Consider the following 18,474-nt stretch of genomic DNA (forward strand, 5'->3'; position numbering starts at 1 on the left):
TGTTGTACCAGGCAGGGTCCAAGGACAAGAACCACGGTCTTCTCTGAGTTGAGCATCAAGCAGTTGTCTTTCACCCAGGCTGTCATGTTCTTCATTCCTTCATGGAAGCAGAGTCTAGTGTCTTCGGGATTCTTTGTGAGTGAGAGGAGGAGCTGTGTGTTTTCAGTGTAGGATGCGATGCTGAGCCCTTGCTGTCTGATGATGGAAGTGAGGGGGCCATGTAGATGTTGAAGAGCGTGGGGCTGAGTGATGTTCCCTGTGGTACTCCGCAGTTGATTTCCTTGGGTCCGGAGACAAAGGGAGGGAGTCGAATCCTCTGAGTTCTGCCAGAGAGGAAGGATTGGATCCAGTCAAGGGTGGCTCCTTGTATACCCGCGTCATGAAGTCTGGCTGCGAGTTTGCAATGTGAAACGGTGTTGAAGGCTGCTGAGAGGTCTAGAAGGATGAGGGCCGCAGTGTGTCCCTGGTCCAGTAGCATGCGGATGTCGTCAGTGGCGGCTAAGAGGGCGGTCTCGCTGCTGTGTTTGCTGCAGAATACAGACTGGTGCTCATTTACGGATGTCAAGGCAGTGCTGTGGGAGAGAGGAGTCAAGTACAAGATGTTCTTCCCGGCCAAGCTGAAGATCATATATGGTGGCAAGTCCCTGTTCTTCATCTCACTGGCGGATGTACAAGACTGGATTGATCGCGAGTTTTCACGAGCCCGGGATCGAGGGGTGGCGAGAACTGGAGGGACACTCAGATGGTGTCACCAACGTCGACGGACGGGAGATTGGAGGTAGATGCGCAGAGCCAACGTTCCTGGAGATCGAGATCTGTGATTCCTCACTGGGGGACGCTTCGAGAGGCGACGGAACACTGACGATGGCAGGACTGATGCTGAGACCTACTGATTGACGTACTCTGTGTTGCGGGCCTGAGGGGGGGTAGGGTATGCCTCTTCTGTAAATTAAGGACACAACAAGGGATAATACCACTGAACGGAACGGACTGCATGCAAATATGAACCTGCTGTGCAGGGATGGGCTGTCTGCTCGAACCCTGCAGGGAGAAGGGCTGTGTGCTGGAGCAGTCCGGCAGTAAGGCTGAGCTGCTGGGGAGAGTGCTGGTCTTGGACCAAGAGGTCAAGAGAAAGGCAGGTACAGGTTCTCAGGAACCCACAAGCAAAATCCTTAAAGATATACTGCCCAAAGCCCCCAAGCACATCACAGGTCAATTACCACCTAGCCCCACTTTAAAATAAACTAATTGCGGAGGGCGTGACCAGGTGCCAACAGAGATGGCTGCTTAGCCCGGAGCTCCCCGGAGCCGCAGCCCTTCGTCCCAACAAAATCCGGTAGAACCCGTCGCTGCCACACTCCACCCAAATCGCTGCTTCGTTTAGGGGAAGCGGCGAGTAGCCAACCTGCTCCGGTCCCTCTCCCTGCTTCTGGGGCGGTGCTACAGACCTGTGACCGTGCGCCATGCGCCGGCCGGCAACGCTGGTGCTCTCCGTGCAGCCTGGAAGTAAATAGAGGCCCCGGATTTGAGGCCTAGCAGGGGCGTGGCATTCAGGAGGCATTGGCGGCCAGTTATAGACCTGGTGCTGCTGCGCTATCATGGAGGGGTCGGAGGTGCTATTTGGACCTGCTGGCAGCCCCTGAGAACTGTCTCGCGCTCCGGGGAGGAGGCTGGCGGCTCGCGCTGCGAAGCACATCCTGCAGTAGGTGAGGCCCGTGGCGCCATTGTAATCTAAGGCAGCGGCGGCCGTGGCGCAGTGGGGGCCGAGGAGAGTGTGCCTGTCTTCCACCAGTGGCGCTCTGAGCAATCCTGGCTTGGCAGAGGAGAGGCGGGCCGGAGAGGCGGTAATTTTAATTAGTGGTCCGGCAGAGAGGGGGGCCGCCTGATACTCCTGAACTGCGCTCCAGCCTTTTTGGGTAGCCTGATCGTGGCCTCGAGGGCGTGCTGAGTTCCCCCACCTGGGGCTGGGGGCTGCGTGGGATCGAGCTGCGCCCCTTACTATGTTAATCCCTGTGCCTGAAGACCTGCAGTTGGTGGTGGCACTGGCATCTTTGAGGGGGCAATGCCGGGCATAATTTGTAGAGTCCTTGGCAGCAGGGGCGCCTAGCCCAGGGACCTGAAGTTGGACAAGGGGGCCTGCGGAGTCATAGGTGCAGCGGCGCCCGGAGGGGTTCTTGGTGTCCTGGTGGTGGGCTGATCCTAGGCGGCACCTGCAGGACGATTCCTTTGCTGGGAGCGGCCTGACTCAGCCACAATGAGGCCTAAACAGAACACAACCTCACAGTCCAACAAGCTCGACAAGTATACGGTGCAGAAGGGAGCACCGCAGTCAGAATGTGCAACTGGAGAACAAACCGGACAAAAAGAACCGTCTTTGAACTCCATCATGACCGCCATCCAGACGCTTGGTGCTACGCTTGAAACCAAGATTGACAAGGTTTCAAAAGAATTAAATCTACTCCGCGTTGACCTTAGTAAAACCTCCGAGAAGGCCGAAACCAATGAAGCCGATATCCGGGAGCTCCAAACTTTGTCGAAAGCGATGGAACAACGCGGTAATGAACTGGTGTATCAGCACCGACAGATGTCCCTGCGGCTGCAGGATCAGGAAGGGAGAGCCCGCAGGAGTAACATTTGCATGGTGGGAGTGCCCGAAGAACTTGAGGGGCCCAGTGTCGAACTCTTTCTGGAAGATTTGATCCTTACTCACCTAAAACCTAAACAGCTGTCGAAATGCTTCACCATTGAGCATGCCCATCATGCACCTATCCCTAAACCCAAACCAGGGGCTCCGCCCAGGACAATCATTGCTAAAATCTTGAATTATAGGGACAGGGATGCAATATTACAGACAGCAAGGCAGGCCAGGGACCTACAGTACGAAAATGTCACTATACGGTTTTTCCTGGACTTTACTCTTCAAGTGCAAAGGGAGAGGCGCTCATTTACGGATGTCAAGGCAGTGCTGTGGGAGAGAGGAGTCAAGTACAAGATGTTCTTCCCGGCCAAGCTGAAGATCATATATGGTGGCAAGTCCCTGTTCTTCATCTCACTGGCGGATGTACAAGACTGGATTGATCGCAAGTTTTCACGAGCCCGGGATCGAGGGGTGGCGAGAACTGGAGGGACACTCAGATGGTGTCACCAACGTCGACGGACGGGAGATTGGAGGTAGATGCGCAGAGCCAACGTTCCTGGAGATCGAGATCTGTGATTCCTCACTGGGGGACGCTTCGAGAGGCGACGGAACACTGACGATGGCAGGACTGATGCTGAGACCTACTGATTGACGTACTCTGTGTTGCGGGCCTGAGGGGGGGTAGGGTATGCCTCTTCTGTAAATCCTTTGAAGGGGAGGTGATGGACATCTACTCCCTGACATTCTGAAGGGGAGCCAAGATTAGACTGGCGGTTTTGCGTGGTTCTCCTCCTCTCAGTGACGATTTGGTGACCCCCATAGGCCCATTACAGGCAGGATTATTGGTCACTCACGTCGCAGAATAGACTCTAGTTGGATGGACCTTAATCCTAGTGGAGTGTGGGGGGGATTGTGGTATAATGTGCCATTCTGTTCTATTATGCAAGGGATGGAGGAGGGGAGGGTGTCGGCAGCTTGAGTTGGGACTGGTTCACGCACCGTAAAGGGAAGGTACTGATAGGAAGGAGGGCAGGGGGAGTTCTCTGCTAGTTTCTTCTCCTTTCTGGTTGGGTCGAAAGGCACCCTGCTAATTGGGGATGTGGGTAGTTCTGAACCTACAGAGCAGGGCAGCAGGGAGCGGGGTTAGGGGGAGACAGTTGGAGAGAGGGGGAGTTGGGGGGGGGCGGGAGTTCCGGGGGGGATGGTGGTAGGGGCTGGGGAGGGGAGAAGGGGAGTTGGGGGGGCTGGAGTTGAGGGGGGGAGATGGTGGGAGGGATGGGGAAATGTTTGGTGTGGTCACAACAGATTTATGCACACAGTATTGTACATTGTGCCAGGAGCCTTGGGGGGATTCTTGCATTTAGGAGTACGTACTAATATGAGGTGGGATAAAAGCCTCAAGATTCTGAGTTTGAACATCAACGGGCTTGGGGGACAAGCTCAAGAGAACTATAGTGCTGCAATTTATTAAACACATGCCAGATGTGGAGCTCCTTCAGGAGACCCACCTACTTGGCAATACATGCCATGCGCTTAACAGATGTGGGTACTCGCTGGTGATTCACGCCAGCTTTACTTCAGGGGTCCCGTGGGGTGGGCATCATGCTGCGTCGCAGCCTTCCCCTGGTTGTGGACCACACAGATTCTGATCCCCTTAGTCGTTTTGCTGCTATTTTGGGTATATGTGAAGGCTGCAGAGTAAACTTAATCACAAGCTATATCCCGCCTGGGCTACAAACTCAATCATACCATGATTTAGGGAAGTTGCTTCTTTCCCTTCCGGAGGGACAGCTCCTAGTGGGGGGGGATTTCAATGCTGTAGTCTCAGGGCACCTTGATTGGCATCCACCAAGGGATCTACCATCGGGCCACACATGGTTTGCAGATTTCATCGAGACATTTGGCCTCACTGATCTATGGTGCCTCAAACACCCACTAGACACTCAATACACCTTCTTCTCTGGCCTCCATCGCTCCTTCTCCCGCATACATTACATATTAGCACCTATAAAGCAATGCACCACCGTACAAGAAGCCACACACTTATCAAGAGGCATTTCGGACCATTCACCACTGATGGTACATCTCACTCTCGGAGAGAGGAGGGTGGGGAGCATAGCACTGATCACCGCCTGGTATCTCCATAATGGAGACTTGAGGAAGACACTTACACTGGTGATTGCTTGATACTTTGAGGACAATGATGGCACGGTTGAATAATCGGTAGTACTGTGGGAGGATTTAAAAACCGTGCTTAGAGGGGAGGCCCTCTCAGCGATTGCGGGACGCGGCAAGGAGGGGGAGGCGCAAATGGTCCAATTGGAGCGAGATCTCCAGAAGTTGCAAGATGCGGCACTTACCCAGGGAGACTCAGAGGCGACACACCAGATGCAACTAAAAAGGGCAGAAAATAAGGCATTGGCCACTGATGCCGCCAAAAATGTACTTAGAGATCGGGAGGGGAGAATCTATGACCAGGGAGACAAGGCGGGCAAGCTGATAGCTTGGCTGGATAAAAAACAACATTTGCAAAAAGTGGTGACGGAGCTCAGCACTGAAGCGAGGACCGTTATTACTGAATCATGTGATATTGTCCGGGAGTTTGAGCACCACTACCGAAAGGTCTATAGTAGGGGGTCTGATCGGCCGGAGGAGGACTCCGTGGACTTGCTAGCTAACATTCGTCTGCTTATTCTCATGGAGGCAGAACGAGAGACCCTGGAGGCGCCGCTCACAGCTGAAGAGTTGAGCCGAGCCATTAGTGATCTCCGTTCGGGGAAAGCCCAGGAACCAAATGGGCTGCCGATTGAGCTTTTTAAGCTTAAACCCGACGGCCTAAGCCCTTACTTGAAACGGATGTTCGAGGAAAGCAGGGAGAGGGGTATATTGCCACAAGACCAACGTATAGTCACCATTGTGGCCATCCCCAAGGACGGTAAACCAAGAAACTCGTGCGCCTCTTACAGGCCGATCTCTTTACTGGATGCAGAGCCCAATACTGGCCAAGGTGCTGGCCAATAGGCTTAAGCCAGTCCTGCCCCATCGCAATACGGCACTTAATCTTTGCTGTTTACATGGGGTACTGGGGCGCTGTCATACCCTCAGGGAGGACGCAGTAGTGGTATCACTTGATGCCGCTATGGCATTTGATACTTTAAGATGGCCATATATGATGGCAGTCCTCCAGAAACTGGGTTTTGGCCCCAAGTTCCTCAGGTGGGTGTGTCTCCTCTATGCTGAGCCTTTGGCCCAGGTAGCGGTTAACAACAAACTCTCCGAGGTCTTTGCCTTAGACAGAGGGACACGACAGGGGTCTCCCCTCTCGCCCCTGCTTTTCGCCTAATCCCTGGAACCACTCGCGGCCTGGATCAGACAAGACCTCTCCCTGAAGGGGCTCCAGTGGACCGATGGGTGGGAGGACAGGATATCACTTTACGCGGACGACATCCTTTAATATCTAACGAGACCTCGTAGGTCCCTCATGGTAGCCATGGACATCTTTACTAATTTCAGGAAGAACTCAGGGTACAGTATTAATTGGGGCAAGCCTGTAATGTACGTCCTTCATGGAGGCCCTCCAGTGGTCCCCCAGAACTGCCCGATTAAGATAGCCACAGATGGGTTTAAATACCTGGGGATCTTTATCTCCAAAGAAAAGGCCTCCACATATGAAACGAATCTCCTGCCACCTCTGCAGCGTTTCAAGACGGACTCGGCCTCCTGGTGGAAGCTCCCTCTGTCCCTGCTAGGCAGGGCATCACTCTTTAAAATGATGGTGTTGCTGAGATTCCTATATGCCCTGCAGAATTATCCAGACCTGGTTCCACAGTCTTATTTCGCATCTATTGAATCCATGCTGTGAGAGCTATTATGGGTCGGGTTGCCCCGTATCTCTCTTCAGAAACTTACACTGGGCTGGTTTGACGGAGGCATAGCACTCCCGGAAATTCGGAAGTATTACTGGGCCACACATCTCTCGGCCATTAATCAGGGCACGTATTGTGATGGCAATGATCCAGGGTATGGCATGGACCGGTGGCTTCTACCGGGCGGGAACTTTGAAGCGGTGCTGTACTCCAAACCTGGCAGGTACCCTGTTCACTGGGCCCACCAAACACTCTTCCTACTGTGGCATGCAGTGCAACGTAAACTGGGATGGGCTGACACTTTAACTATGGCTACCCTGCTATGGGTCTCGGAAAGATTGGGCACCCTGGGCTGTACCAAAGGGTTCCGCAATTGGGACCTAATCGGGATCTCCCATATAAGGGACTTGTGGGGTTCAGATGGTGTTGTGTCGTTTGACTCCCTCCAACACACGTATGAACCCGCTCAAACAGAACATTTCAGATATTTACAGGTCAGACACTCCCTGCAATCCAAAATTCCCCCGGGGACTCTGCCCCCAGCCTCATCCCCCCTGGAGGACAGACTACTGGATGGCCACCTACCCGAACATGCCATCTCCCTCACAAATAAGAAAATCATGAATAACTCCCCAGACTTACGTAGTCCCCTCAAAGGGAACTGGGAGGCGGAAGGGTTAGAAATAGATGAGTAGGAGTGGAGGGGTGCCCTAGTGTCCCCAAAGAAAGTAGCTATATCGGCCAGACTCAGGCTGATTCAGCGTAAAATTCTCCACTGAGTTTACATATCAGAGACTAGACTACAATTGATGGGCCGCAGTAAGGATGGGCTCTGCAGGAGGGGATGTGGAGAGGGGAGTACATTCTTCCACATAATATGGGAGTGCTCTTTGATCCAGACTTATTGGCAACGGATACATCGATGCATGCAAGAGGTGTGGGAGGTGGAGCTCCGAGTTGAGGCAAAGCGGTGTCTCCTGAATATCTGGGAGCCCACTGACCTGTCACCCCGTGGGAGGACATGGGGCACACTGGGATTTGCAATAGCCAAGAGAAACATAGCTAGGCTATGGGGGGCAGTGGATCCTCCGAAAGTGGGCTCATGGAAAACAGACATGGACTGGTGCATGCTCCAGGAAAAAACGGTTTATGTGGCCAGTGGGTGTCCCCGGAAGTGGGCTGCAATATGGTCCAACTGGAACGAATACAGGGGGCATATATCCGAACCCCCCCAGATTGCCCCGGTTGACGAACCACTCTCATTGTTGACTGCTTAGCAATAAACTGCAATGAGTATTTCCAACCTTACATGTCCTGTAAGCTTTGACTTCCTAAGGTACAATTGTATGTAATGTATTGTATTACTGTGACGATCACCACTGTTTTCTGCAACGCTAATAAAAATATATTTTTTTTAAATTAATTGAATGAACTAAAAGACCATCAGCAATACTCCACCTGCCCCTAGAAGATCTCAAGACAAACAAATACCTTAAGATTTAACAATGACACATAATGAGGAAACTTTCCATTTACATGACAACTAAAAAATGAGAAATGAATCTCAATATTATCCTTAGCCAATGTCAAATGTGGATGATAGATGGTTCCTTCAATCTGCGTCCCAAACCAATCACTCAGATATACCCGATCATTGATGAATATCAAAATACAAATATCCGTTTATATGCCCTACTGTCAAATAAACAAAGCAGTTCTTACTACGACCTCCTAAACCACAATGAACATAAAACAAATAACTACAACCCCAAAAGAATAATCAGAGACTTTGAGCAAAACATGATTTAAATCATTAAAACAGTTTACTCTCACACCGCAATACAGAGACACTTCCCAAAATCTGCACTAGGTGTAGAATATTCAACAACAAAAAATTATTTGCATTTGAAATTAGCCTCTGTCCCCATCACAGAGGTAGCCAACCACTACAATTTACAATTTGTTAACAGAAAGCCTTTTCTACCAACAAAATGAACACAATTTAAGCCTCATAATGGATTATTTCAAAGACACTAGGGTTGGCAGACTGTATCTCTCTGGAAACTGACACCAACCCAAATTCCAAACACCAAGGTTTAATGTCTATGACAGCACCTTGGCACAGGAAACTGAACAAATGCAGTGGAAGGTTGGCACAATGCTTTCCAATCCACACTAGGCAGAACCCAACCTACACTCTCTAAATTCATAGAAGCATTACAATAAGAGCAAATCTACCAACAACTACAAATGGAACAATCTTTTAGACAAATTGCCCCTAAACGTAGCAAACAAACCAAATGAATATACAACATGCTACAATTATAAATTCAAATTTTTTCTAAATAACAAAGGAGAGTTTTTTAAAAAGGAAATCAATTTCTGTATTAAAAACGGACATTGATTTACTTTTAAAAAAAAAGTAAACTTCTAATGTCCATGGGAGACGTTCATGAACAAAAACTACACTGTAAAGTAAAGTACAAAAACCAACCCGCAAAACAAATTTCATTCCTCAAAATACATACATATTCCACTTAAAAATCAAAATATAAATAATATAACACAATTAAACATAACATAACTATACATACCTAAAATAGTGTGTAAAAACACAAAACTACCAACTATCAAAAAACACTGCTATTAATACTTTTAGTTGGTTTTTAGGTTGTTACTGGACAGGGGGACCCCACTGATGTTAGTCCTCCTTGAACTGTCGGCAGCCTTTGACACCATCTCCCATAAGATCCTGCTGGATAAGCTGCGAGGGATTGGTGTCAGAGGTATGGCCCTTGAATGGATATAAAGTTATCTATCAGACCAAACTCAATGCGTTCAGCTAGATTCCTTCATGTCACAGACCTCATTAGTGGCTAGGGGAGTCCAACAGGGATCTGTTTTGAGTCCCACCTAGTTTAATGTGTATGTGGCCCCCTTGGCTGAAGTAATCGGAAGCTGTGGGTTTGAGACCATGTCGTATGCTGATGACAAGCAGGTGATTGTCCCCATAGAGGATGACTTTGCAGCAACTCAATCAAAATTCAAAAACTTCATGGCCAATATTGCGATATGGATGAGAAAGAACTTCCTACAGATTAATTCCACTAAAACAGAGATACTGCTGTTCGGGAGGGCTGAGGAAATATGGACCCCCGACTGGTGGCCTGCAGAGCTGGGAGAGGCCCCTTCCCCAAAAAACTGGCCCAATAATGTAGGCATCAGGATCCCAGTCGACTGACCAAGAGTGACTGAATGAGGGTTTTTCTTGCCGACAGTGGGATCCAAGGGAAGATCTTTATAATCCCAGGATTATGCCAACTCTTTGCTCGTTGTAATAAGGGAAGACCTACTGTCTAAATTACAGGTGGTACAAAACACTGCAGCCTGTCTCCCCCCCAACAACCCGGTGTGCATCCCCTCCTTACTCCTCGTGAGCCAATTACACTGGCTTCTGATTAGGAAACGAGCCATCTTCAAGATGCTATGTATGGTCTTCAAGTCTTTAAAGGGGACAGGCCCTGCCTATTTTTAAACAGAAACTAGCCCTGTATCGACCCGTGCGGCAGCTAAGATCCAGTAATCGCAATCTCTTATGCAAGCAGAGAATAAACAAGGCTAAAATGTGTGGTCGAGCTTTCTCTCATCTAGCTCCCAGCCACTGGAACAGTCTTCCAGAGGAGATCCAGGCCTGTGCCGATCTGTCTAGATTTAAGAAACTGCTATAAACCTGGCTGTTCTAGGATTTTCTGCTTATTAGTACTCACTTCTACAGCGCCAAGAGATCCCCCTGGAGATGATTTGTTGCGCTCAACAAATTAGTATAATAATAATAATAATAATAATACTTCTAAATATACCAAAAAGCCACAAAAAACACTTTTACTAACATATAGACCTCTCCACTAAAACCCCACCTTCAAAACCCTTAGAAAATCCTTAAAAAAGGGATGGCATGTTCCAACAAATAGCATCTCACCACAACCTGGTTCTGGGAAAATAGATTTAAAATAACACAAGTAATTACAAAATAGAAACTAATAGTTAAAAAGTGGCCTCTAAATGAAACAAAAAAAGGCAATCTCTCCATAAAAATGTTTGGGATATAATGTAAAAATGTTGAATAAATGTTATGAATAAAAATTTTGAATATGTAAAAAATGTTAGTTAAAATGTTATAAAATCGTAAAATATAAATTAAATAATGGAATACATCTGTACAATATGTTAATACATTATTTTTCTTTTAAATATAAAAATATTTCACACTTAATAGTCTTCATATATTCCGGACCTCGAAATGACTGCCAACGCGACGACTTAACCTCCTGCCCCCGGATGCCTCCACTTAACAGTATAAGAATTGGCTTGGTAGTTTGGTCTGCCCTGTTCCCATGATGCACTGGGCCAGGGACAGACTAATTTGCATGTAGCCAGGTTCTGAGCTGGGATGGTGCAGTGAGCTAAAAAACGGTGATGGATCAAGCCCTGATCTTTGGACTGGGTAGGAGTGTTCTGCTTAATTCAGATACTCTGTCCATCACCACCCCCTTTCCTGAATCCACTTAACTGCCAGCACCAGTTTGCCCTCCACTGCCGTAACTACGGCCCCTCTCAGCCTGATTGTATCTCGATCCCCGGCTGACTCCCTTCCCCTCCTTCACACACAGGTCGCCTGTGTGATACCGCCAACCAGTCCTTATCCTGAGACGCCAATCCACATGTTGTATATCACTTTTCAATTGATACTCTGGCTGGCAGTTCATTTACAACGTTAGGCCTTGTCCCGTGACCAGTGAGTCACCCTTCCTGGTTCTCTACCATTGCAGCACCTACAAAACGCTAACCTGGTCCTGAAGATGACCCTGATTATCCAAGGGTTGAAACGCCATTGACTCTCCAGCGCAACATTTGGAGCGTGTTTCTGGTTCACAAACTTCTGTAAAACTCTTGTAAATAATTTATTGTGACCCTAAAAGTACCTTGTAAATATGTGCACAATTGTTAACCCTGCACCATTTATCGCAGTGTCACTTGTCACTTGTGTTGACCACCTCGCGTGTCACAAGCACTAATGTGCACAAAGTGTTTTCAGGTTATGCTTACATTCGATGTAGACAGTGCTGATACAACTGTTTTCCAATTTGCTCTGGCACTCTCTTTAACTTTGGAGTCTCCCTTGTCCGTCCTTTTGCAATTTTATGTGCATGCTTATTAAATAGCCTAATTAAATATCACCGGTTGAGACATTGTTCTTGTTACAAACGTAAAGCCATCCTGCATGGCTTTTCATGGCCTTGTAAATATGGCCCGTTTTCATGCATTACTCTGAGTAAATGGGGAGTTCATGTGTGCTGCTATGCAACATCCATGGAACCCAACACATTCCAAGATTTACAAGGATTTGTAAACCTGCAAATGTTTTAGATTCCTACGCCTCCCCAGGAGAGGCATAAGCTAGGCGCACTGAGGAGAAATTCTTTTATTTTGTCCATATTTTTCCTTTTTCTATGTGTGCTGCAAATACCTTTTTGAAATGATCATTTCTGTTTGTGATTGTTCAAAATAGATGAATCTGCAGAACTGCTGCCCTCATGCAAACTAAAGAACTGAGATAATGTAAGCTGCCTAAACATATCCTTTCATGTAAATTAAATGAAGGGCTACTTTACCACTCGGTTGCTGCCCTCCCAATGCACACTAACATGTAAACAGACAAAATGTCATCACTTACAGTGCATGATTCTCCAAACAATGTCTGATCAGCTGACCTAATATGGGAAAGTCCCTGAAAATAAAATCGATGTGTCAAGAGAGCTGACTCAGTGACATCTCTATTTATACGAACTATGGGGCTCATTAGGATGGCGGAAGGAGCTAGCCATGCGGTGACAGGCCCTCCGCCATCTGACTGGCAATGTCCCCCCGCCACATTACGACGGCGGGGAATAGTTACACAAGCATGGCGGGCGCAAAGACGCCCGCTACGCTTCCGCCACAGACCATCACTGCGCTTGCCTAGCAGAGCGGACAGATGGAGGTGAATGATGGCTGTGCCTAGCAGGCATTGTATGCCAGATCACAATGCTGGTCTCAGCCAGCCTTTTCATGGTGGGGAAACCGCCATGGAAAGGCTGGCAGGGATTGGGTTGGGGCCCGTTGCAGACCCCCCTTGTCTTGGGGAGAGGTGTTGCTGCACTGGGGGATACCCATGGTACCCCCCTGCATTTCCCTACACTGTTTGACAGGTGTCGCGTGGGGCCTGCCACGTAGTGCAGGGAAATGCACTGAATGACAATTTAACACGGCAAACAGTGCTGCAGCCAGCAGCACCGTCTGCAATGTTAAATCCCCAGGATGTTCCCGCCATACTTGCGGGCGCATTGTAATTTCAGTGGTAGAACCGCTGCATGACTGACCACCACCACAACAATGGCGGGCGGACTCAGGTCCACCCGCCATCGTAATGAGCCCCTATGTACAGAGCCAGAAGTGAAAAACTCTTCAATAGAGCAATGGCTGAGAGAAGCTGACCGAAAGCCTCTATATATATTCTTTTTGAATTCATTTTAAGTGACCTAACCAAACAGGTAAAGTCTGATATAGCAGAATAATTGTGTAAAAATCTCTTCTAAACACCCAAAACTACATGTATTACTTACATTTTCCAGCCCGTTCCCATCTTCGTGCCCAGATTGAACATAAATACGTGTATCTCAGTTACTGTTCCCTCGGAGGACGCTGGCCAGTCTGGTACCGTAAACATGCGGTGCGGATGTTTGAGTCTACCTGGCAAAAAATGTGGCATCATCTTGACTGGTGGGGGGGTTTCTGCTCTTAGTCTGAGGTGAATTACGTCATTGCTGTTCAATAACTTTGAAGCGTGCAGTAAAAAAAGTAAGTTCTCCTTCAATATCTTTCATGTAGTCATGTCACTCAAATATCAATAAAAGGAGCGCTTCAGCCGTTATTGTTGCGGTATCCTTTGCAAATCTCAAAAGGCTGGGAAAAGCTATTCTCTGCAGTCATCCCAAGACCTTGCCTCCCGAGGCACTCTCATCTTCAGAATATTACTTCATCTCGCTGTACCTGCTGGTAACTATTCCTCGCAGCTCTTAGAAAAGCATTTGCTATGCAATTAATGCGTTCATTCTTGTTAAGTAGGAAAACTATTCAGAGTCTGTCCGGATCGGTTAATATTAATGCATGTTATAGTCGGGTTATTAATAGTGACAGGTAGATATAAATAAGCAACACACCTTGTAATCGACGAAGACAACCACTACTAATTAAGCCTTAGAGAAATCAAAATAACTAAAATGTAAGTGAGCTTTTTGTAAATTAAATTAATATAGGACTCAAGCCACCGGAATGTTTATTTCTCGTCTATGATTCTGCGAGCACGAGTCCCAGCCGAGGGCGGAGTGTGAGCTACAGTCTGGGAAAATGACTTTAGAATCGCACTACTATTGACTGATGTGTTCTTTGTCTCTCCCAGTGAGCATCCCTCCACCAAACCTTCCAATGTTTAAAGAAGGAACACGTTTGTAAAGGAGTGTGGTCGTTACGTATGGATCTAGCAGATGCCTGCGGTTTGGGATTGATGCATTTACAGAGGAGAGAAGGCACGTGTTTGCTGCTTTTGTCACCGTAAATTGGGCGCAGGATCTGCCTAACCTAATGATTAGAAGGGATTGGTGTTTATTTTTTACGCGGGTAAACAGAGCGCGCACGCTAGTTGGAATACTCAAACTGTCTTTAGTATACAATGAAATGTCATTGAAGTACTTTCATCTTGTTCTCTTTAATCCCAGTACTTCACTGAGTGTCATCCACTTTCCCGGTCGGTTCATCTGCTGTTCATCTTACAAAGAGAAGAGAAGCCCTCGTTCAAGCCTAGGCAGGCTCTGGACATAATTCCTAAGCCCTTTCTGCAGAAATACACCAGGCATGAAGGACCCGAATATTGCAACTGGACAGAAATAGTAGCGCACCTGGAGCCATGTAATATTTAAAAAGCTCACTGTACGCCTGTGCACAGAAGCATCATTTTGACTGTATGAGCCTGGTGCAGATGGATCATTGTGCCTCATTACAGATAATGTACTGCCCCCCCCCCCCCACAGAGCCCCTTGCAGCGGAAAACTCGTATCCGCCCTCGACCTGTGCATTGGTGCAAGGTTACTGGTGGTTTGAAGCTACCGGTCCACCTTTCACTGTGCAGGTGGCCTGCCTTTCAAAGGGGAACAGAGATCTTCCAGAAGGTGGGTGCAGTAAGTGACTGCACCTGCACCTGCCTGCAGAGGGATGTCTCTGGGGGTCCATGCCAATGTTCGCTATTGAAGAATGCACTTACTGTGCACTGGAAGCATGCTATACCTGGCTGATGAGCCCTAACTAGATCTAAAGTGGCCCAGGTTTGCTTGTGTTTTGGTTCAGGGAGGACCTGGCTTGTCAATTTGAGCTGGACTGTTCCCATTAGAGCAGGGTCAAAACTGATTTGCATATGGCTGGACCTAAACTGGAATGGTGTGCAAAATAACAATGGATTGGTATGCGGCTCGAGTAATTACCAGTGGCTGAGATTAAGTCAAGCATTCCATCCATGACTTTTTTGTATACTAGCGTGTTGCCCCAAGTGTGACGGGTATGTTCAAACTGGAACGTTTCCATTGGAGCAGGGTCAAGACTGATTTGCCTATGGGTGGGACAAAATTGGGGTGGCATGGTTTGCAAAATACTGATAAACTGGGATACTGCTCCAAATATTTACTAGGGGCTCATATCAAATCAAACATTCGGTCCATCACATTTTTGTATACTGCTTTAATGGGGTGGCATTTTCCTACCTGAAGCGTGTGCTAGCCTTTTCAGACTTAATCTTCAGTTGTCATCTCGACGCCTGCTGGCCCACTCTAAGGAGGAGCTACTGTGGGTACTGCCTTTGCCTATGCACTGGGCTCTGCTTGCCAGACCCAGGGCCAGTGCTCGGATAATATAAGGTATATGTTAACTAGTTTCAATTACTATTTGTACTGACAACCTAGCTGTAAGTCTCTAGTATATACTAGCGCATGTAGGTCTAGAGGCCCAGCCAACTAACTGCACTTAAGTGTGCACTATTGTGTTGCCTGCTGTCATTTTAAAGGCAGCCCTGCTTTTAAGGCTGCCTTCACCTTACAATTATATGAAAATTATAAATTGACTTTGGAATCAAAGGTTCTTCCAAGACCTGACACTACCTTATTCTTACACATAAGTCACTGCTAAGGCACCCGTAGGTGCCCCAGGGGAGCTTTGTAACTATAAGAAGGGACATTATAAAATATCTTTTATATGCCCTAGTGAGGGAAAAACTGCCAGTTTAGTTATTCCTCATTGTAGCACAACAGCTTCATAAGCTAACATGAAAATGCCTATTAAAGTATATCTATCGAATGAAAGAAGCTAAAAGTATACTTCAAGGTATCAAAATGATAGTTAAAATAAAACGAATAACGAGTCACTGTTAGAATTATTATAATCATCACAGAAATAAGATATAGAACTTTCTTTTGTGTAAGCCAAAATTCAGCCTTCCAGCAGCCCTGATCTAATTGGCCAGCCTCAGACAGTCTGAGCCAAGCTGTCGTAAGGAGGTGTGAATTGGCCTGACTAGACAGAAAGGATTTTCTGTGGGAGGAGAACTGGAAGCTGCAGAGCAAAAGGCCGGATGAGGGGGATAAGCCAAACTGGTCTCAGAAAAGGGAAGGACAGTTTAGGGTAGCACAGGCTCACCCCCACATGCTGCACCCCAGCCAGTCCAGTGGGACCAGGTATACACATTTGGGGTTTTGTGCTTTTTGGCACTATTTTCAAATAAATATATAAAACTACATAACTCTGGTTCTCCTAATTGTTTTTTTCTCATTTTGGTCTTTAATAATTTATTACATTTTTTTAAATTGGTGAGAGATTTGTCTTGTATTGTGTTTTACTTCATTACTGTTTGAAATGCTGTATAGATTCTTTAATAATTACCTCTAAGTTACGTCTGACTGCTCTGTGTCAAGCTACCAGAGTGTTGAGCACAGGTTAATTTAGGACAAACAATAGAAGAAATGGCTATGTTTAGCAGGTGCACCCGACCACACTAGTCTAATGTGGAGGTTGTGAATTATTCCTTTAGTGTTCATATATCTTCTGGTGCAGCAGGAGGAGAAAGTGCCATCAATTCTTTCCCAGTTGGACAGAGTCCAGAAATGTTTCACCTAGATGGCTCCTGGTTCTGAGTCATTGATACCCGAATTTGGGTGTCTTCCATATAGGACATCAGACTTGGCCTATAGGCACTCATCTTACAGTTTGCCCATCCTCCAGAACGTCACTCCTTACTCGATACACTATTTTTCATCTTCACATAACTTGGCTTTGAGCAGGTGATTGTGCCTAGTCCTACCAATGGTAGGTTAGTTAACTGAAAAGCAAGGTTTTCAGGTGTAGGCTTTGATGTGGAGCGGAAAGTCGTTCCGTGCTTTAGAAGTGATCTAGTTGAATGCCGTCCTTTTGTTTAGGCATGGGAACTCTGCAAATTGACCAAAAAACTCTGCCGTGCTATGTGGAGTTCCGCAAGAGGCAGAGTGCGTTAGGAGTTGCCGGTCGCTCTGATTTGTAGCGGGGAGTATTTGTACCACGCTGGAAAACCAGCACGAATGGCACTATGCACAGCACAAGAGGGAGCTACTTATTTCTGCTGCTCAAGTAGATTTGCTACTCAAGCAGAATCTTCCTCAATGCAAATGGAAGGTTTTCAAACTTGAGCTGTAGCGGTCATCCACCCACATTGTGAAATCTCGCCTGGAGTAAGATTTTCCTTGCTCTCCAACTTAAAGTTAGCAAGCGCAAAAAAGATAAAACCTCTTCTCCGCTGTGCGGAGCAGAGTTCTTCAGAACTCCATGCTCTACGCGAGCACGGAGTGGGAAAAACTCTGCAAAATCCACCAGCGGAGCGGAATTTCACACCCAGGCCTGCTTCTGATATGGTCTATGTATATGTGTAATGTGTGCAAGTAGGGGACATCAAAGTAGATGGTGGAAGGAGATGCAACTGTTCAGGTAGGTCCGGCCTGAATTGCGTATTGCCTTGAATGTGCATATGAGACGTTTGAATTTAGCTCTTCTGTGTATCGGGAGTCTGTGGAGTTACATGAGTTGTGGTGTGATGTAAGTTCTGTGTCAGAAGTTAACTGTTGAGTTCTGGATAATCTGTAGTATTCTAGTGAGTTGCACCGGCTGCACTCACAAGGCTTCACAACAAAAGGACTTTGCTTGCCTTAAAGGATATGGATCAGCAACAGGTGGAAAAGTGCTTGGAAGGGCTACCTGCAGCATCAGCAACAAGAAGGACTCCAAATGATAAGCTTCACTTGGAATTTACCTGGATTGACCAGGTGCATTTTGGGAGCTGTAGCAGCATACCCCAAGAGGCAAACCAGATGCTCTGAACCCTTGGCTGGTGCTGTGGAACGCTTTCCTGCATCAAGAAACACTTCTGGAAGTAATAGTAAAAGTTTACATTGTGGGCATCCAGAACTCTTGACTTTGTCCCAGTCAAGAGCAAACTTTTTTTGACTCTTTGAGTGCTATTTGCTTCTTAGTGCTAATTTTACTTTTAAGCTTTATATATTCATATCTCTGGTTCCCAACCTTGTTTTGTAGTTATGTTGGTGTCATTTTAATCATAAAAATATTTCCTATTTTTATAAATTGGTGTTGGATTTTTATTGAATATGTGACTTATTTATTTACTGTAGTGGTATTTTTGAAATGCTTTACCCACCAGACAAGCTACCAACGGTTGAGCAAGGATTCATTTATTGAGAACCTGACTGGACCTTTTTTGTGAGTTTTGAGTTATTACTAGCTGTAGGTACGTACCTGCAACCTAGTGCTAAACCACCTTCCAACATTTGGTGGCTGCAGTAGGATTCA

The sequence above is a fragment of the Lissotriton vulgaris genome, chromosome 2_1 (assembly GCF_964263255.1).
Source record: "Lissotriton vulgaris chromosome 2_1, aLisVul1.2, whole genome shotgun sequence".
NCBI classification, from domain to species: Eukaryota; Metazoa; Chordata; class Amphibia; order Caudata; family Salamandridae; genus Lissotriton; species Lissotriton vulgaris.